We start from the raw sequence: 21,712 nt of genomic DNA, 5'->3' as shown, positions 1-21,712 counted from the left end.
AGCACTCACATTTGCATCTCACATTCCTATTGCTGAATATAGAAAATAGCATTAAAATGTGATTCCTGAATTTTATGCAAAAATTGTTGATATGTGAAAGACTAGCCCGGGCTATTCAAACAGAAATATTTCATCCATGTTTCCAGAATATTTGCATTGTAGCTTTTTATGGAGAACAACTTAAGTACATGTTTCATATTTAATTGCAGGATTTTCATATTTCATATTTGTTTCATATTTTCATATTTAGTCAGGATTGAACCCGGGTCTCTGGCGATTGTGAAGCAATTCTTCCACTGTGCCAATCTGTCATGTTGCTTGATGGTGATGTATTAATACCATCCTCATTCCTCTGCATTGGGTGCAAGGTCGATATCCAGCAGGGTCTGAAGAAGGGTTCTTGCCCTAAACATTTCTCCATCTGCTGCCTGATGCGTTGAGTTACTCCAACTATTGTGTCCATCTTTGGTATAAACCAGCGTCTGCAGTTCCTTCCTACACAGTTCATCTCTATTCCTTTATGTCTCTTCACCTACAGGCGCCCTCTGCTGGTGAATTCTGGTGAGCCAACCTGGCGAAAACAAGTTTGACAACGACACAACTTAGTCAAGTCGAGTTTATTGTCATGTGCACAGGAGTGGTGAGGTACCCTGACCCTGACCTTGACCCTAATGCAAGTACAACGAACAGCTTGCAGCCACATAGAGTCAGATAAATGCACAAAAACATCAACTATATATAGAATTCTGGAAGACCATAAAAAGAAAGATTATATAAAAAGGACAATATGCAAAGCAAAATTAGGAAAAAAAAACAAGTATTGCAATTAGTAATGGGTCATTGTGTTTTATTGTAGAAAATAGTTTTGCGGCTGTGTGGACCGGTTGGTGAAGCTGGTCATTGCAGGAAAGTAGCTGTTCCTGAGCCTGTTGGTGTGGGACCTCAAGCTTCTGCACCCCCTGCCCGATCATTTACCATCATACTCTATATACCCCACTTGATGTTTTTAGTTTTTAGAGATACAGCACGGAAACAGGCCCTTCGGCCCACCGAGTCTGCCCTGACCAGCGATCCCCGCACGCCAACACTATCCTACACACTAGGGACAATTTACATTAATACCAAACCAATTAACCTACAAACCTGCACGTATTTGGAGTGTGGGAGGAAACCAGAGCACACAGAGAAAACCCACGCAGGTCACTGGGAGAACGTACAAACTCTGTACGGACAGCTATTCATAGCCAGGATTGGACCCGGGTCCCTGGTGCTTTGAGGCAGCGGCTCTCCTTGGCACTGTGAGGCAGTGGCTCTCCTGGCGCTGTGAGATACACCTCTCCCTGGCACTGTGAGATACACCTCTCCCTGGCACTGTGAGGCAGTGGTTCTCCCTGGCACTGAGATACACCTCTCCCTGGCGCTGTGAGGCAGTGGCTCTCCCTGGCACTGTGAGACACACCTCTCCCTGGCACTGTGAGACACACCTCTCCCTGGCACTGTGAGACACACCTCTCCCTGGCACTGTGAGACAGTGGCTCTCCTGGCGCTGTGAGATACACCTCTCCCTGGTACTGTGAGACACACCTCTCCCTGGCACTGTGAGATACACCTCTCCCTGGCACTGTGAGATACACCTCTCCCTGGCACTGTGAGACAGTGGCTCTCCTGGCACTGTGAGATACACCTCTCCCTGGCGCTGTGAGGCACACCTCTCCCTGGCACTGTGAGGCACACCTCTCCCTGGCACTGTGAGGCACACCTCTCCCTGGCACTGTGAGATACACCTCTCCCTGGCACTGTGAGGCAGTGGCTCTCCTGGCACTGTGAGATACACCTCTCCCTGGCACTGTGAGATACACCTCTCCCTGGCACTGTGAGACACACCTCTCCCTGGCACTGTGAGATACACCTCTCCCTGGCACTGTGAGACACACCTCTCCCTGGCACTGTGAGGCAGTGGCTCTCCTGGTGTTGTGAGACACAGCTCTCCTGGCGTTGTGAGAGCTCTCCCTGGCACTGTGAGATACAGCTCTACACGCTGCGCCACTGTGCTGCCCATGATCCACTGAGATCACCATTACCGAGGTCAAGGTGACAGGACACACAGGAGCATCATGGAATAGTCTCTGTGTGCCTGGACAAGTGAGGTGTAAATAATGCTCACAAAGGTCAAAATCATCCAGAACAACGCACATCCGCTGATAGCCTCCCACTCACCACCATCGACCCTCGTTCCCTTCACCCCTCATTGCACTGTGCACGATATATACATGTACGCTGTATGGAAATGCTTGCATTTCTTTAATAATATTTACAATTATTTATTGTTACTTCTTTTCTCTAATGAAAACCCTTTACTTAAGCTTAGCATCAATAATTATAATCGTTGGTCGCAAACGCCTTGCCTGCCATTTCTCAGTTTGTGGTTTAGTTGAAGCCTGCGCCCAACATCGGCAGGTCCCGGGGGGATGAATGGCAGCAGGAGGTGTCATTGAAGAGCTGTTTCAAAGCACTGATGCAGAATCCTTCCTGTCAGCCATGGCACTCAACCGTTCAAATAGTCGGTGTGGTCAGAGTTGCCACAGTTCACACAATGTTACAGAGAGATGCAACCAGCTCTATGTCTCACAGCCCGAACCACCCCACACACACATCCTGTCTCTGGAGAAAACAAATAGATTTGTTGTTGGAAAGGTGAAGTCTGCATGTGTTACAAATACTGCTGTGCTGGAAACTGAAACACAAAATGGAAAATGTTGGGAATTATCAGTAGGATTAGCAGGAGAAGCAATGTTTGTTTTACTGCTCCCTTTCCCATTTTACATTCCCATTTGCTTGATGAGGATACGTTGCTCGTGGGTAGCTGTATCACCACTCGATTCTTCTTTGTACAAAATGACTAAGGGCAACGCTCAAAAGCAATTTCTTTACAAAAGAGATCACAAGCTGAATATTTCCCAGCTAGATGTTCAAGTTACACACCGTCTACTTGTAGAAAAGACACCAAGTGCTGTAGTAACTCAGCAGGTCAAGCAGCATCCCTGGAGAACATGGATAGGTGATGTTTCTGGTTGGAACCCTTCTTCAGAAGGTGTTTGAGATACTCCAGCATTTTGGGTCCTTCCTTGGCAAACCAGCATCTGCAGTACCTTGTTTCTACCATATAGTTTTCCAGATGGCGATTACTGGTGCCCAAACAGTCTACATGTCCACTTGCCCTGCTGCTCAGCTGAGAGTAATGAGACCGGTCATTCACCAAAGCCCTGCCCACTCTGCCACACTTCCACTCGGTTTCATTCGTCCATCCACCCGCCTGTCCCGTGCCACACTTGCCCCATCAGTGAATGCAGGTTGTGGCACTGGTGTTGGCATTAACGGCACGCCCTTCCATTCTCCACACCAGTGGAGCAGATCTCCGGCTGCACTTGCAGTGTGCCACTGTTCCCTTGTATTAAATGTCTGTGTGACAAAGGGGTGGACAATGGCAGTGACTCACTACTGGGATGTGTGTAGCAGTCACTACAGTGTGACCCCTCCAGCGCCACCCACTGCTGGGATGTGTGTAGCAGTCACTACAGTGTGACCCCCTCCAGCGCCACCCACTGCTGGGATGTGTGTAGCAGTCACTACAGTGTGAACCCTCCAGCGCCACCCACTGCTGGGATGTGTGTAGCAGTCACTACAGTGTGAACCCTCCAGCGCCACCCACTGCTGGGATGTGTGTAGCAGTCACTACAGTGTGACCCCTCCAGCGCCACCCACTGCTGGGATGTGTGTAGCGGTCACTACAGTGTGAACCCTCCAGCGCCACCCACTGCTGGGATGTGTGTAGCGGTCACTACAGTGTGAACCCTCCAGCGCCACCCACTGCTGGGATGTGTGTAGCGGTCACTACAGTGTGAACCCTCCAGCGCCACCCACTGCTGGGATGTGTGTAGCAGTCACTACAGTGTGACCCCTCCAGCGCCACCCACTGCTGGGATGTGTGTAGCGGTCACTACAGTGTGAACCCTCCAGCGCCACCCACTGCTGGGATGTGTGTAGCGGTCACTACAGTGTGAACCCTCCAGCGCCACCCACTGCTGGGATGTGTGTAGCGGTCACTACAGTGTGAACCCTCCAGCGCCACCCACTGCTGGGATGTGTGTAGCAGTCACTACAGTGTGAACCCTCCAGCGCCACCCACTGCTGGGATGTGTGTAGCAGTCACTACAGTGTAAACCCTCCAGCGCCACCCACTGCTGGGATGTGTGTAGCAGTCACTACAGTGTAAACCCTCCAGCGCCACCCACTGCTGGGATGTGTGTAGCAGTCACTACAGTGTAAACCCTCCAGCGCCACCCACTTCACGCACTGTCCTGCTAACAATGTTCAATTGCTCATTCCCACTAACATTTAAAATTACTCAATACAGGAGATTCTTTGTTTCTTTTTTAATCGAATGCAATCTCTTGGAAGATGCTCACAATGTTCAAGATGCATTTTACATGTAGACTTTGCTTTTAAATGGAGAGAAAATGGTCTTTTTAGATTGGAAACTTTCATTTTATTGAATTCCTTTTACATAATGAATCAAAGTTAAGGCATTCCTGTGTGCGTGTCACGTATTGCAATGCAGGCAGGCGGAGGGAGTATGATTACATGATGCTCCTGGACAGTCAGAGAGCGGTGCATGAGTTTGTGCTTCATGTTTCCCCTCAGGTGCTGAGTCTGTGAGTTAGCGCATTCTCCCAGTGTGGATTCACCTGAACTCTCTAGAATCGTAGAGTTGTTCAGCACAGAAGCAGCACGTTCAGCCCAACACATGCAGACGGAGTCAAGTGGCTCCCCCAGCTCATCCCATTGGCCTTTGTTTGGCTGGTATCCCTCGATACCTCCCCTGTCCATGTGTCATCCAATGACCTTTGAACATTGTAATGATACCTGTGTCCACCACCTCCTCTGGTAACTCATTCCATTCACACATCAGCCTGAAGAAGGGTCTCGACCCGAAATGACACACGTTCCTTCTCTCCTGAGATGTTGCCTGACCCGCTGAGTTACTCCAGCATTTTGTGTCTACACTGTTGGAAAACCTGCCTCTCAGTCCCCTTTAAATCTGGGTGCCTCTAAATCTTTCCAAGCTTTAGAGTCGTCCAGTTCCATCCTACATGGCAAAGATGTGATGGTAGGTTAAAGTTTCACCGGACCCTACCCCCTAGTCATGTGGCAGAATCGGCTGATAGACCACTGTGATGGGCCGCTGTGGTGGGCCGCTGTGGTGGGCCACTGTGATGGGCTAGTGGGCCGCTGTGGTGGACTGGTGGGCCACTGTGGTGGGCTGGTGGGCTGCTGTGATGGGCCGCTGTGATGGGCTGGTGGGCCGCTGTGATGGGCTGGTGGGCCGTTGTGATGGGCTGGTGGGCTGCTGTGATGGACTGGTGGGCCGCTGTGATGGGCTGATGGGCCGTTGTGATGGGCTGGTGGGCCACTGTGGTGGGCTGGTGGGCCACTGTGGTGGGCCGCTGTGGTGGGCCGCTGTGGTGGGCTAGTGGGCCGCTGTGGTGGGCTGGTGGGCCACTGTGATGGGCTGGTGGGCCGCTGTGGTGGGCTGGTGGGCCGCTGTGGTGGGCTAGTGGGCCGCTGTGGTGGGCTGGTGGGCCACTGTGATGGGCCGCTGTGATGGGCTGATGGGCCGCTGTGATGGGCCGCTGTGGTCGGCCGCTGTGATGAGCTGATGGGCCGCTGTGATGGGCCGCTGTGGTGGGCCGCTGTGATGGGCTGGTGGGCCGCTGTGATGGGCTGGTGGGCCGCTGTGGTGGGCAACTGTGATGGGCTGGTGGGCTGGTGGGCCACTGTGATGGGCTGGTGGGCTGGTGGGCCACTGTGATGGGCTGGTGGGCAGCTGTGAGCAAATATATTGCAGGAGTTTGGAAAATAAGGAGGGGGAGGAGATGATGGAACTGATGGCATTGGTCAGATGGGCCAAATGGACTCCTCCTATATTATAATTTATAAGCGATTGAACATAAAGGACAACTGTTGGCCGTGATCTGTGGAAGGAGAAATAGAGTTAATGATTCAGGCCAGAGAGACTCCTGCGTGCGACTGAGCTGGGAACTTGGTGCCCTCCACTGCAGAGCTGCTCACCACAGGGTGAAGGTCAGGCCTGAGACAGCAGTGATGAGTGGGCAAGACCGGGTAGCCCCTGTGCTGACAGACCACCTCCCACATCACGGCTCCTGTCCCTATGGCTGCACACCCTCCCCACCACCCCACTGATTCATCAATGGTAACCTGCTCAAGAGGGCGGTGGTAGAGGGGGTTCAGTGGGGGGCAGTGGTAGAGGGGGTTCAGTGGGGGGCAGTGGTAGAGGGGGTTCAGTGGGGGGCAGTGGTAGAGGGGGTTGCTCACATTGGGGGCGAGGTTTGTGCCAGTTTCCCAATGTACAATGTTCCCCATGTCCACCACCCATTGTCCACCCATTGTCCACCACCCTTGGTTCCACAGCCTTGCCGCATTATCCGTTTAGCCGGACCAACAGAGGTCACAACCTTGGGGGGTCTGAGATACCGGCCTGAACAGTCGGCCTCGGAAGTCGGCTGTGGGAACGGATCTGCCGGCTCCGGATGGGCTGCAGTTCCATACCCCAGCAGCAGGGGGGCAAATTCAACCCACCGAGCGGCTCAGATGTTCCTAAGTTATAGGAACAGAATTCGGCCATTCAGACTCCACCATTCCATCATGGCTGATCTATTTTTCCCTCAACCCCATTCTCCTGCCTTGTCCCCATAACCCCTGACACCCCATGACCCCTGACACCCCATGACCCCTGACACCCCGTGACCCCTGACACCCCGTGACGCCTGACACCCCGTGACCCCTGACACCCCGTGACCCCTGACACCCCATGACCCCTGACACCCCATAACCTCTGACACCCTCACCGACCCTAGGCACCACATTTTAGGGGGAAATTCCGTTGGGGGGTTATGTCCGGATTACAGGGGGTCCAGACCACCAGTTGCCAGTAGATCAGTGGTGGGCCTGCATCAGCATAGAGCCTGAGCAGTGGTGGGCCTGCATCAGCATACAGTCTGAGCAGTGGTGGGCCTGCATCAGCATACAGCCTGAGCAGATGTCTGGTGTAGTGTACAGGAAGGCACTTACAGGCGAGTGTTCAGACTGAAGGACCAGGAGCCGAGTAATGAATCATCACTCTGCTGGGTAGTGCTGAAACAATTCACTATAAACAGCAGGTTGATCGCAGGTCGGTACTATGTTGGATCTCTGCACAGTGGAGTACACACAGTCCTGATCGATAGTCGGTGTCGCAGAGTATGTGACGTTGTTCTGAGGTGCAAGGTGAAAGAAAAATGAAATGAAGTTTTAATATATTGAAATACAATAACTTGCTATGAAACTGTGGGATAGTGTATGTCCTAATTGTGTGCCCACCCAACTTCCCAGTCAGAGCACACAACACCACACTGACACACAGGGCCGTCTTAACGCATGGGCCTGATGGGCACTTGCCCGGGGCCCCACGAGCATAGGGGCCCCATGCTGATCTGTGTATGTTAAGTGACTTGCAATAAATAAATACTACTTTAAAAATGTAGGTTCAATAAGTGCTTTTTTCGCAACATTTTCAGTCCCTAAGTGCTTCTCACAGCGATCTGTAAGTGCTTTTCGCAACAATGTAGCACCCTAAGTCCATCGCTAAGTGCTTTTCGGTAAGTGCTTTTCGCCGGCACGACAGGGGGGGGGCTGGTAGGGAAAGGGGGGTGGGGAGAGTAACGGTGGGGGCCCCAGTACACTGCTTTGCCCGGGGGCCCATAATGCTGTAAAAACGGCCCTGCTGACACAGTTACATGCCCAGCCAAGGTCAGGGTACTCTACAAATCTGGGGCCCTGATTATCACACTGAGCAGTGAAATCATCAATCTTAAAATAAATCTTTAAAAAAGAATCTTAAAATGTTATACATTTATTTTTCCTGTAGCTAATTCTGGTCGAAATTACACAGTCACTATAAAAGCGATACGTCCTCAAAGCTCGTTCACTCACTAGAGGATTCAGAAACATTAAGATTCCCAAGATCTGTAATGTTGCTCCTTCAGTTTATTATTTAATTTTACCCTTCAATTACAGCTGTTACACATTGTGCTGAGGTTAATGTGATGGTAAATTTATAATCATTTTCAGTTTAATTTTGTCTTGTTGTTGAACTGTCTGATCCTAGCTGCAATGTCCATTGGACTGCAGGATCCTAGTGAAAAGGGAAAATCCTGGCCAAAAATGGACACAGAGTGCTGGAGTAACTCAGCGGGTCAGGCAGCATCTCCGGAGAACATGGATAGGTGACGTTTCACAGAGTGCTGGAGTAACTCAGCGGGTCAGGCAGCATCTCTGGAGAACATGGATAGGTGACGTTTCACAGAGTGCTGGAGTAACTCAGCGGGTCAGGCAGCATCTCTGGAGAACGTGGATAGGTGACGTTCTGGTCGGGACTCTTCAGACTGACCATATATTGTCAGAAGGCGTGTTTTATTGTCATATATCCCATATAAAACAATGAAATTCTTACTTGCAGCAGCACAACAGAATATGTAAATATAGTACACTAAACAATATAATAAACGAGAAAAACATTCTGTGTGTATATATACACATACATATACACACATATACATACATATACATACACACACACACGCACACACACACACACACACACACACACACACATACACACACACACACACACACACACGCATACACACACACACACACACATATACACACACACACATATACATACATATACATACACACACACACGCACGCACACGCACACACACATATATATATAAGCACACATGTACACATAAAAGGTAAACAAACAATAATGGTGCAACAGACAAAGGCAGATGGGCCTCCAGTGATTACTGGGGATGCTGGTGTAACATCGTCCGTAGACCAACACCATGTCCCCACAACTAAATAACTGGCGACATTCACAGTTTACATTGGAACTGTGCCAACTTCACCATGACTCTGGACATGCAAGACCATGGTCTTGATAACTCAATTATTTTGGTGCAAATTAAGTATGTTGCTGATACCTGTCAGCTTGTGCCTAACACTGGCCTCCTGGAAAATGCCCACAACTCCCACATACAGACACTGCAATCAGTCTTCAATACTAACTGGTCGCTCTTGCATGGTCTTGTACCTCACTACTGAAACCGTTTCCAGTTTGTGTTTGTCAGTAAAATGGACTTACCTGTGATTCCACAGGTTGTTCTGAAGCATTGACTGCTGCCCTAGAAAATCAATGTAAATGTCAGTGATGATTATTGAGCCATACAATTTCTACATAAATTGTTTCCACAACATGTACTTATTTTACAGCACAGTGGCGCAGGTGGTCAAGCTGCTGCCTCACAACAACAGAGTCCCGGTTCAATTCTGACTTCAGCTGCAGTCTGTGTGGAATTTGCACTTCTCCCTGTGATGGCGTGGGTTTCCTCTGGGTGCTCCGGTCTCCTCCCACACCACAAAGACGTGCAGGTTTGTAGGTTATTAGACCTCTACAAATTGTCCCTAGAGTGTGTGGAGAGTGGATTACCAATGGCGGTGGCCAATCTAGCACGGTCCGTGCCACTTTGCTGCCACGTTCTTCATTGCCTGTCCCCTGAGGTAGAGCCTCCTCACAGTCACCATTCTGACAAATCACACTTCCAAGGTATTTATTCACAAAAAGCTGGAGTAACTCAGCAGGTCAGGCAGCATCTCAGGAGAGAAGGAATGGGTGACGTTTCAGGTCGAGACCCTTCTTCAGACTGATGTCAGGGGGGCGGGACAAAGGAAGGATATAGGTGGAGACAGGAACCATACTTCCAACCTCTGCAGAAATGCGTTGGTCTCTGAAGGGGGACATTTCTGCAATAGCACTGTGTTATGGATATATTTCATCTTGCCTTCTCACTTATCAAGAAACCCGATTAGATCAAGTGATGATTTGGGTTTACAACACACCCAGTTTCATTCTCTCCATTGACGTCAATAATGAATTATTTCTAGCAGATTGGGAAACAAATATTCACCCAATCCTGTTGGTTTCCTGCTCACTCAGTCGTTATAAAAGCTCCTTTTGATCTTCTGCTGTGGGTGATGAAGCAAATCGAAGTGTCAGAAAGGATCAGATGGCCTTCGTAAATCTGCCCAGCTCCTCTCACACACATCCGTTCTTTCCACTCCACCCTCCCCCTCCCCCTCCCCTCCCCCTCCACCCTCCCCCTCCCCCTCCCCTCCCTACGTCCACACTCTCACCCAGTTTCCTTCCCCCCCTCCACCTCCCCCTTCTGCACATCCCCAATCCCTGTAGCAGTTAGACCTGTAATTTGTCAGTCTGAAAGAAGCCCTCAGCACGAAACGTCACCTATCCATGTTCTCCACAGATGCTGCCTGACCCGCTGTTACTCCAGCACTCTGTCCTTTAGTTTGTCAGAATGGTTACTGGGAGTGGAATCATGATTCAGGGGGGAGTCAATGAAGAGTATGTCAGTAAAAAGGGATGAACCATGCCAGATTGGTCACTGCCACGTGTACCCACCAGCCTCCCTCTGATCCCTGCCCCCTGCCCCCTGCCCCTGGTCCCTGCCCCCTGGTCCCTGCCCCCTGGTCCCTGCCCCCTGCCCCTTGCCCCCTGGTCCCTGCCCCCTGGTCCCTGCCCCCTGGTCCCTGCCACCTGGTCCCTGCCCCCTGCCCTCTGGTCCCTGCCCCCTGCCCCCTGGTCCCTGCGACCGGTCCCTGCCCCCTGCCCCCTACCCCCTGTCCCCTGGTCCCTGGTCCCTGGTCCCTGCCCCCTGGTTCCTGCCCCCTGGTCCCTGCCCCCTACCCCCTGCCCCCTGGTCCCTGGTCACTGCCCCCTGGTTCCTGCCCACTGGGCCTCCTGTGGGACAGAGCCATCTCCAGGTTAGATTTAGCTCTTGGGGCTAAAGGAATCAAGGGATACAGGGAAAAAGCAGGAACGGGGTACTGATTGTGGATGATCAGCCATGATCACATTGAATGGCGGTGCTGGCTCGAAGGGCCGAATGGCCTCCTCCTGCACCTATTTTCTATGTTTCTGTTTCTAACCAGGTAGGCTGGTCTGGCCTGCCTCCGAGACCCTGCCCACTGAAAAGCCCCGTCCCTCTCACCGCTCTCTGTGGTCCAAGGCCTTCAACCGTTATAATTACCTCTGATGGTCAAAGAATTCAAAACTATTAAAATAGATTTTAATTTTTTTTTTAAAGAAAATACATAACTAAAAACACAACAAAATACAAACAAGTGAAACAGTTCAATCACTTACGTACAGTTACTTTGTTTTTAAGACTTTCTACTTGCCATGTCCTTGGCTAAGCTGAGGGTCAGATGCAGAGAACTTTGTCCCAGTCCCCTGCAGGTCAGAGCTGCAGCACTCTGTCCACTGGTACATCTGGCAACAGGTGGGGAGGTCAGGCATCGACTGCCCAGGAGTGCCATGTGTGGTTCAGTGTGCACTTAGGACCACTGTACAGAGCCACTGTACGGAGCCACTGTACAGAGCCACTGTACGGAGCCACTGTACAGAGCCACTGTACGGAGCCACTGTACGGAGCCATTGTTCCGAGCCACTGTACGAAGCCACTGTACGAAGCCACTGTACAGAGCCACTGTACGAAGCCACTGTACGGAGCCACTGTACGGAGCCACTGTACGGAGCCACTGTAGGGAGCCACTGTACAGAGCCACTGTACAGAGCCACTGTACGGAGCCACTGTACGGAGCCACTGTACAGAGCCACTGTACGGAGCCACTGTACGGAGCCACTGTACAGAGCCACTGTCTCTTGGACAATTCCATTCAATTTAAAAAAACATGTATCTGCAAATATCATTGTGTTTGACATCTATCAATAAAATACTTCATCTTTTCGAGTTTCGTTTATTGTCATGTGAATCAAGGTACAGGGGACAGCTTTTTTCCATATATTATACAATCCAAGTTGTTATCTAAAGGGAGAACCCTCAGTTAATTTCTCAATATTGTTGTTTGTCATTTACATTAATGATCTGGATGATGGTGTGGCAAATTGGATTAGTAAATATGCAGATGATACTAAGATAGGTGGAGTAGTTGATAGTGAGGTAGATTTTCAAAGTCTACAGAGAGACTTGGGCCTTTTGGAAGGGTGGGCTGAAAGATGGCAGATGGAGTTTAATGCTGATAAGTGTGAGGTGCTGCATTTTGGTAGGACAAATCAAAATAGGACGTACAGGGTAAATGGTAGGGAATTGAGGAATGCAGTGGAACAGAGGGATCTGGGAATAACTGTGCATTGTTCCCTGAAGGTGGAATCTCATGTGGATAGGGTGGTGAAGAAGGCGTTTGGTATGCTTGCCTTTATAAATCAGAGCATCGAGTATAGAAGTTGGGATGTAATGTTGAAATTGTACAGGGCATTGGTGAGGCCGAATCTGGAGTATGGTGTGCAGTTCTGGTCGCCAAATTATAGGAAGGATGTCGACAAAATGGAGAGGGTACAGAGGAGATTTACTAGAATGTTGCCTGGGTTTCAGCACTTAGGCTACAGAGAGAGGTTGAACAGGTTGGGTCTTTATTCTTTGGAGCGTAGAAGGTTGAGGGGGGACTTGATAGAGGTTTTTAAAATTTTGAGAGGGACGGACAGAGTTGACGTGGGTAGGCTTTTCCCTTTGAGAGTGGGGAAGATTCCAACAAGGGGACATAGCTTCAGAATTGAGGGACAAAGGTTTAGGGGTAACATGAGGGGGAACTTCTTTACTCAGAGGGTTGTGGCTGTATGGAATGGGCTTCCGGTGGAATTGGTGGAGGCTGGCTCGATTTTATTATTTAAGAGTAAATTGGATAGGTATATGGATAGGAGGGGATTGGAGGGTTATGGTCTGAGTGCAGGTAGATGAGACTAGGTCAGGGAGAATGGTCGGCGTGGACTGGTAGGGCCGGACAGGCCTGTTTCCATGCTGTAGTTGTTATATGTTATATGTTATATGTTATAATATCTTGTGAAAAAGCAGCTCTTTTCCCAAATACTAAAATGTTTTAAAATGAACAGTTTCCAATGCCGGTTAACAAGGTGTTCTTGCTACACAACATCGTTGGTTATGTGCAGAAACCATTCAATTAGAAAGCAGAAATGAATAACAATATTAAGCATTATGAATGTGATATCTGGAGTTTACCTGTGTGGGAACATGGCTTTCACTTTGAGTATCAAACATGTAAGTAAGATGGCAATGAGAAGGACTAGTCCTGTGACCGCCAAAGCAATGCCAACGGCCGTCTTGTGAGAGGATGTGTCACTGCCATTTGACAAATCTGCAACGTGACACAAGTGACAACAAATGTACAGGTTTGTTAACATCCAGCAATACAGCAAGATTCTGCCGCATTCATTTCAAAAGATAATTTTTTCAGACCCTTTTTATCCTCCTCACAGGACCACTGTCTACATTCATACTTGCCCAAATCCCTGGCCAATTGTTCCTTTCCTAAGTTCTGCCCTTCCTTCAGTTACTGATTGAGAGATCACTCTGGGCTGGCACATACAATTCACACTCAAGATTGATGGAAAATACACATTCAATTTACATGCTGCTTTCTTATTCTCTATTATGAATTCTCCAGACGGTTTTTAAACAGGACTAATGCTCACTTTGTTAACTTTTTTAAAAATCTGTAGAAATTCTTACTGTTTCTGTAGTTTAGCGAAATTGTTTCTTACATTTTAATTTTTCCTTCCTTATTAATCTTTTAATCAATCTTTGCTATTTATATTCTGTTGAATTTTCTGATTTAATTCTTTTGCAATTCTGTCTTTTTCCTTTGAGTTTGAATTGGTCTTTCGCACGTTTCAGCCACGTACAGATGGTGGCAACCTTTCCCAGTCGAGTGCATATATTATATGTATCGCAACGATGCCTGAAATATCTGTACTCAGTTAAGGGATCCTTAATCTTATTGGCCAGACCACTGTCTAGCTCTACTTGTATGTCTTTGTAGTTCTCCTTCACGATGATTCCCATTTGTCTGTCCATGAGTATCAGGATCTCCTCTTCCAATGGGCACCTTGACAATGAAGTCATTGAATAACCCTACCCCAATGCAAAATCAGACCTGCATGCATTGGTTCTGGAACGACCGTATCGTATATTCCAAGAACAAAACACACAACTTATGCAGACAATAAGTTGAGTTGAGTTTATTGTCACTTGTACTGAGGTCCAGTGGACAGCTTTCGTTGTGCACTATCCAGTCAGCAGAAAGACAATGGGGAAATGGGGAAATAAACTGCTGAAAGCTTCTTGGTGGTGCCAGGAGGATAGACCACTAGCTGTGACTGGTCATTTTACAAATGAGAACAACACATGATCACTTGACTTCAGCTACTTTGCATGACCCAATCCACCTGACCTCCTCAACTCCAATAGTTTATTCAATCTGATCAGCCTCAAAGAATGGATGAAGTGCTTGTGTGATTAAAATTATGCTCAAGTCTATTTCCCATATCTTCCATTTATAGCAAACTGAGCTAAAGGAATAATTAATAAAGTGATAAGAAGCTGAAAAGAGTGTGGACATTTATTTGAAGCGTTGCAAACCCTCGCAGTAGCTCATGTGTTAAATGTACATTTAACATGTTTGGATGGGGTATCAGCAGGATGATTTGCAGGGGGTTTAGATCAGACCATCACTGTGCTAAGTCATGTTCAGCGTGAACACCTCCTTTTTTGGTGCTAACTCTCAAGCAGAGATGTCAGATATTTGCAGAACAAAGGCGTGGAGACGGAGTGGTAGCGCTGCCTTCTTTCAGAGCCACATGGAGTTTTCAGGATTGCGATTATGATCATTTCTGGACTATTTGTTGCAGTCTGAATGTATTCATCGTGCATGGCACATGACGTGGGGCAGCACGGTGGCACAGCACGAGAGTTGCTGCCTTACAGCCCCTGGTTTGATCCTGACCAACGTGCTGTCCGTACGGAGTTTGTATCTTCTCCCCGTGACCGCGTGGGTTTTCCCCATTTTCCTCCCACACTCCAAAGGCGTACAGGTTTGTAGGTTGATTGTGTTCTGTACATTAGGCTCTTTTAAACATCACCTATCCATGTTCTCCTGAGATGCTGCCTGACCCACTGAGTTACTCCAACACTTTATGCCTTTTTGTCCTTTGTCAGGCAGCATCTCTGGAAAACATGGATAGATGGCAATTTGGGTTGGGACCCTTCTTCAGGCTGATTGTGTGTGAGGGGGGGGGGGTGGTCAGTGAAGAAAGCTAAAGAGAGTGTCCTCCACCATGAAATTATGAGATAGAATGATTATGTATGTATCTGTTCTGCAATGTAAGTATCTAACAGTATATGGTGAAGATTCAGTCAGCCTAGTGGTGCCACGCACTACCTGCCTCACACCTCCACTCACTACCTGCCTCACACCTCCACTCACTACCTGCCTCACACCTCCACTCACTACCTGCCTCACACCTCCACGCACTACCTGCCTCACAGCTCCACTCACTACCTGCCTCACAGCTCCACTCACTACCTGCCTCACACCTCCACTCACTACCTGCCTCACACCTCCACTCACTACCTGCCACACCTCCACTCACTACCTGCCTCACACCTCCACTCACTACCTGCCTCACACCTCCACTCACTACCTGCCTCACACCTCCACTCACTACCTGCCTCACACCTCCACGCACTACCCTAGGTGCTGGGTTCAACCCTGACCTCAGGCACTGTGTGTGCGCAGTGTGTGTATTCTCCTTTGAACCCAGGCTGCTCTGATGGACACTTTGATCCCACTGACCTGTGAGTCGCTAGGCTAATTGGCTTCTGTAAAATGCCCCTGACTCAGGTACATGGATGTGCTAGAATCAATGGGAAAGTTGGGAAGGAAATGGGAGCTTGTTGGCAAATACTCGAAGGGCCAAAGGGCCTACTTCCTTACTGTATGACTCTGAGATTCTTTTCTGTTCATGTGTGGGCTGCTGATAAAGTTGGCACTGATCGTCCATCCCCCCTTCCCTTTGAAACATCGTGAATGGAACTACTCAAACTTTCAGACAGTTTATTCCTCATCCTGATCACATGTGTTGCCTCTGGTTGTCTTGACATGAACATTGATCTGGTCGATACCCAACATCATTACCTATGTGACCTTACCCTGAACTGGAAACCATGCTTCCTGCAAAACATTTTTACGCTTCTAATTTACGTCAGTGGCTGCACAGCACTGCGATGTACTGGCGATGTGAGGAGGCGGATTATAAATACAAGCCCCTCTACCTTGCTTTATCCCCCAGCCATGCACCCTGGGCAAGTCCCAGCCCACGCCTCCTTACCCTGACTCACGGAGCTGGTCCTCGGAGCCACTGTGCTGTTCCAATCATCCATCCTTTGTTCTTTACCTGAAAATAGCCAAATAGTTTAGTTTGGTTTATTGTCATGTGTACCGTGGTAAAGTGAAAAGTGTTTGTGGAGTGCTGTGCAGTCAGCAAAAGACAATACATGATTGTAGTGATAAGAAATAACAAATACAGAGAGCATGTGTAGACTAGCTGGGAAATTCAGAAGCATTTCAACGGTGACTTCCTGATTTATTTGCTGGCATCTTTCCTGAGAGAGCCAAAATTGTGATTGTAGTCTACTTAACCAAGTCATCACAGCTAATTTAGTTCATGATCTCACACCTTCCCACTAATGTGTTAATCAACACATTGTTTAGTTTTGTTTATTGCCATGTTTTTCAGGTGAAAAGCTTTGCAGATGTAAATATCACCAGGCTAAGTGTGACTAGGTCACAGCAGTTTGCAGCATGTTTCAGTAATGTTCAATAATTTAGTGGTTTGCTTGGCTGGAACATTATTTAACTCACATCCACAATTATACTTGTGGAAGTGGTGGTGAGGCCTTCTTTGAACTGCTATAGTGTACAAGATACTCCTGCAGTGGGCAACAAATCCAAGGTCTTAAATCAGCAGAATGGATTCCTAGTGTGAACAATTCACAGTGTAGAAACAAGGAATTGCAGATGCTGGTTTACAACAAAAAGACAAAGTGCTGGAGTATCTCAGTGGGGCAGGCAGCATCTCTGGAGAACATGGATAGGTGATGTTTCAGGTTGGGACCCATATTCAGAAGAATGCTCTCGACCTATCCATGTTCTCCAGAGATGCTGCCTGACCCGCTGAGTTACTCCAACACTCTGTGAAACGTCACCTATCCATGTTCTCCAGAGATGCTGCCTGACCTGCTGAGTTACCCCAAAGACATAAAGATTCACTTTCATCTGAGTTACTCCAGCATTTTGTGTCTTTTTCAGTAGGACATAGGTTACATTCATATTTATACTCTTCATATTTCATATTATATTTTCTCATGACGGCACGGTAGCGCAGCGGTAGAGTTGCTGCTTTACAGCGAATGCAGCGCCGGAGACTCAGGTTCGATCCTGACTACGGGTGCTGCACTGTAAGGAGTTTGTACGTTCTCCCCGTGACCTGCGTGGGTTTTCTCCGAGATCTTCGGTTTCCTCCCACACTCCAAAGACGTACAGGTATGTAGGTTAATTGGCTGGGTAAATGTAAAAATTGTCCCTAGTGGGTGTAGGATAGTTAATGTACGGGGATCACTGGGCGGCACGGACTTGGAGGGCCGAAAAGGCCTGTTTCCGGCTGTATATATATGATATGATATGATATGATATGATATGACATCAGAGGTCATTCAGCCCATCTAGTCTCGAGTAATCCCATCAATCCCACGTATTTCCTTGCAATCTGTACATGCAATCATGTCCAGCCCCTCGCCTACTCCTGTTACACATCCACATGGGATTAACTAAAAAGGCAATACGGGGAGAAAAGATGAGGTACGAGGGTAAACTAGCCAATAATATAAAGGAGGATAGCAAAAGTTTTTTTAGGTACGTGAAGAGGAAAAAAATAGTCAAGGCAAATGTGGGTCCCTTGAAGACAGAAGCAGGGGAATTTATTATGGGGAACAAAGAAATGGCAGATGAGTTAAACCGTTACTTTGGATCTGTCTTCACTGAGGAAGATACACACAATCTCCCAAATGTTCTAGGGGCCGGAGAACCTAGGGTGATGGAGGAACTGAAGGAAATCCACATTAGGCAGGAAATGGTTTTGGGTAGACTGATGGGACTGAAGGCTGATAAATCCCCAGGGCCTGATGGTCTGCATCCCAGGGTACTTAAGGAGGTGGGTCTAAAAATAGTGGAAGCATTGGAGATCATTTTTCAATGTTCTATAGATTCAGGATCAGTTCCTGTGGATTGGAGGATAGCAAATGTTATCCCACTTTTTAAGAAAGGAGGGAGAGAGAAAACGGGTAATTATAGACCAGTTAGTCTGACATCAGTGGTGGGGAAGATGCTGGAGTCAATTATAAAAGACGAAATTGCTGAGCATTTGGATAGCAGTAACAGGATCATTCCGAGTCAGCATGGATTTACGAAGGGGAAATCATGCTTGACAAATCTACTGGAATTTTTTGAGGATGTAACTAGGAAAATTGACAGGGGAGAGTCAGTGGATGTGGTGTACCTCGACTTTCAGAAAGCCTTCGACAAGGTCCCACATAGGAGATTAGTGGGCAAAATTAGGGCACATGGTATTGGGGGTAGGGTACTGACATGGATAGAAAATTGGTTGACAGACAGAAAGCAAAGAGTGGGGATAAATGGGTCCCTTTCGGAATGGCAGGCAGTGACCAGTGGGCTACCACAAGGTTCGGTGCTGGGACCCCAGCTATTTACGATATACATTAATGACTTAGACGAAGGGATTAAAAGTACCATTAGCAAATTTGCAGATGATACTAAGCTGGGGGGTAGTGTGAATTGTGAGGAAGATGCAATAAGGCTGCAGGGTGACTTGGACAGGTTGTGTGAGTGGGCGGATACATGGCAGATGCAGTTTAATGTAGATAAGTGTGAGGTTATTCACTTTGGAAGTAAGAATAGAAAGGCAGATTATTATCTGAATGGTGTCAAGTTAGGAGGAGGGGGAGTTCAACGAGATCTGGGTGTCCTAGTGCATCAGTCAATGAAAGGAAGCATGCAGGTACAGCAGGCAGTGAAGAAAGCCAATGGAATGTTGGCCTTCATAACAAGAGGAGTTGAGTATAGGAGCAAAGAGGTCCTTCTACTGTTGTACCGGGCCCTGGTGAGGCCGCACCTGGAGTACTGTGTGCAGTTTTGGTCTCCAAATTTGAGGAAGGATATTCTTGCTATGGAGGGCGTGCAGCGTAGGTTCACTAGGTTAATTCCCGGAATGGCGGGACTGTCGTATGTTGAAAGGCTGGAGTGATTGGGCATGTATACACTGGAATTTAGAAGGATGAGGGGGGATCTTATTGAAACATATAAGATAATTAGGGGATTGGACACATTAGAGGCAGGAAACATGTTCCCAATGTTGGGGGAGTCCAGAACAAGGGGCCACAGTTTTAGAATAAGGGGTAGGCCATTTAGAACAGAGATGAGGAAGAACTTTTTCAGTCAGAGAGTGGTGAAGGTGTGGAATTCTCTGCCTCAGAAGGCAGTGGAGGCCAGTTCGTTGGATGCTTTCAAGGAGAGAGCTGGATAGAGCTCTTAAGGATAGCGGAGTGAGGGGGTATGGGGAGAAGGCAGGAACGGGGTACTGATTGAGAGTGATCAGCCATGATCGCATTGAATGGCGGTGCTGGCTCGAAGGGCTGAATGGCCTACTCCTGCACCTATTGTCTATTGTCTATTGTGGGTACAACAGAGCTCATGGACAGTTGTGCAGTCACGGGGAGACCATGCAAACTCCAGACACACCATCGTAAATCAGGGTTGAACCTGGATCACTGGACTAACATACTCTGCCACCCATCTTACTCTGTTCTACAATGTGCGTGGCAGAGACCTGGGTTTGATCCTGACTACGGGTGCTGTCTTTACGGAGTTTGTACCTTCTCCCCGTGACCTGTGTGGGTTTTCTCCGGGTGCTCCGGTTTCCTCCCACACTCCGAACACGTGCAGGTTTATAAGTTAATTGGCTTTGGTAAAATTGTAAATTGTCCCTAGTGTGTGTAGGATGGTGCTCGTGTACATGGATTACTGGTGTGGTGAAGGGCCTGTTTCTGCACTGTATCTCTAAACTAAAACTAATTCCATTCCCCATGAAACACGAATTAACACATGAAGACCCACCTTGAACAGTTAGGTTCCAAGTTTGTTGCCGAACTGTGCCTTGTTCCTTCACTTTGCAGTAGTAGATTCCACTGTCAGCTTCATCCAGGGACTCGATGAACAGAGAAGCGTTTCCGTGACTCCCATTGCCAGAGGCAAATGAGATTTTCTCACACATATAATATTTATAAACCTTTCCTCCAGAAAGTGTCATTATCTGCCAGTTATGGGGAGAAGGCAGGAGAATGGGGTTAGGAGGGAGAGATAGGTCAGCCATGATTGACTTGATGAGCCTAATGTCCTAATTCTACTCTTCCTTGTGACCTCATCAAGTAAGAGTTGCATCTTTGTGAATGTTTCACGCCACCCCTGCCCATGACGATGTTTCACGCCACCCCTGCCCATGACGATGTTTCACGCCACCCCTGCCCATGACGATGTTGTCCTTCCCTGGGTTGGTCTCGAAAGCTTACAGCAGCACAGGAGAGTTGGTGGTGAATGGGACAGATGCTTTTGACAGCTATGGGTGATCTGTCCATACTGGGACTGTAAACACAAGCTTCTTTACACACCACTCTTCACTAAGTAGTCTGATTTCTCTCTTCATGAGTACTTTAGATACCAGTATATTCTTTGTCGTTATATTGTAGTTATTTTGTGAGCTACTTCTCTCTACAAAACGTACAATTTTAACGGTCTAACACTGCTCTAACTAGGCTTCAATAACAATTACTTTTCCAGTTTTTAGCTGATGTATAACAAAACTGTTAATTAGCCAAACCACCAGTTACTTTAATCTCTCCCATGCAATGCCAAAACTGTTACACATGTACATTCCTTGTTGATGCTGAGGCATGCTTAACGCTCAATGCATCAAAGATACCTCAGTACAAGATTAACCCCACTTGCTAAAGTGGACAAACCACTTGGGTGACACAGTGGCGCAGCGGTAGAGTTGCTACCTCACAGCACCGGAGACCCGGGTTCAATCCTAACTACGGATGCTGTCTGTACGGAGTTTGTACGTTCTCCCCGCGACTGCGTTTCTCCGAGATCTTCAGTTTCCTCCCACACCCCAAGGATGTACAGGTTTGTAGGTTAATTTGCTTGGTGTCTGTGTAAATTGTCCCCAGTGTGTGTAGGACAGTGTTAATGTGCAGGGATCGCTCGCTGGGCTGAAGGGCCTGTTTCTGCGCTGTATCTCTGAACTATAACCAGATGCAGTTGGACAGATAGGCAGCCTTTCAGATGATGTCCTCCAGAGCTATGGACTGCACTGTGCTCCCAATACTGTGGGAGGAAAGACTATTAGTGCCCAGCTGGGAGAGTTGCTGCTTCACAACTCCAGAGACCCAGGTTCAATCCCAACCCCTGCAGAATTTACACGTTCTCCATGTGACCACATGGCTTTCCTCTGGGACCTCTGCCTTCCTCCCACACCCCAAAGACATGTGGGTTTGTCGGTTAATTT

The sequence above is a fragment of the Rhinoraja longicauda genome, chromosome 32, assembly GCF_053455715.1.
Source record: "Rhinoraja longicauda isolate Sanriku21f chromosome 32, sRhiLon1.1, whole genome shotgun sequence".
Lineage (NCBI taxonomy): Eukaryota > Metazoa > Chordata > Chondrichthyes > Rajiformes > Arhynchobatidae > Rhinoraja > Rhinoraja longicauda.
This window is presented reverse-complemented; position numbering follows the sequence as displayed.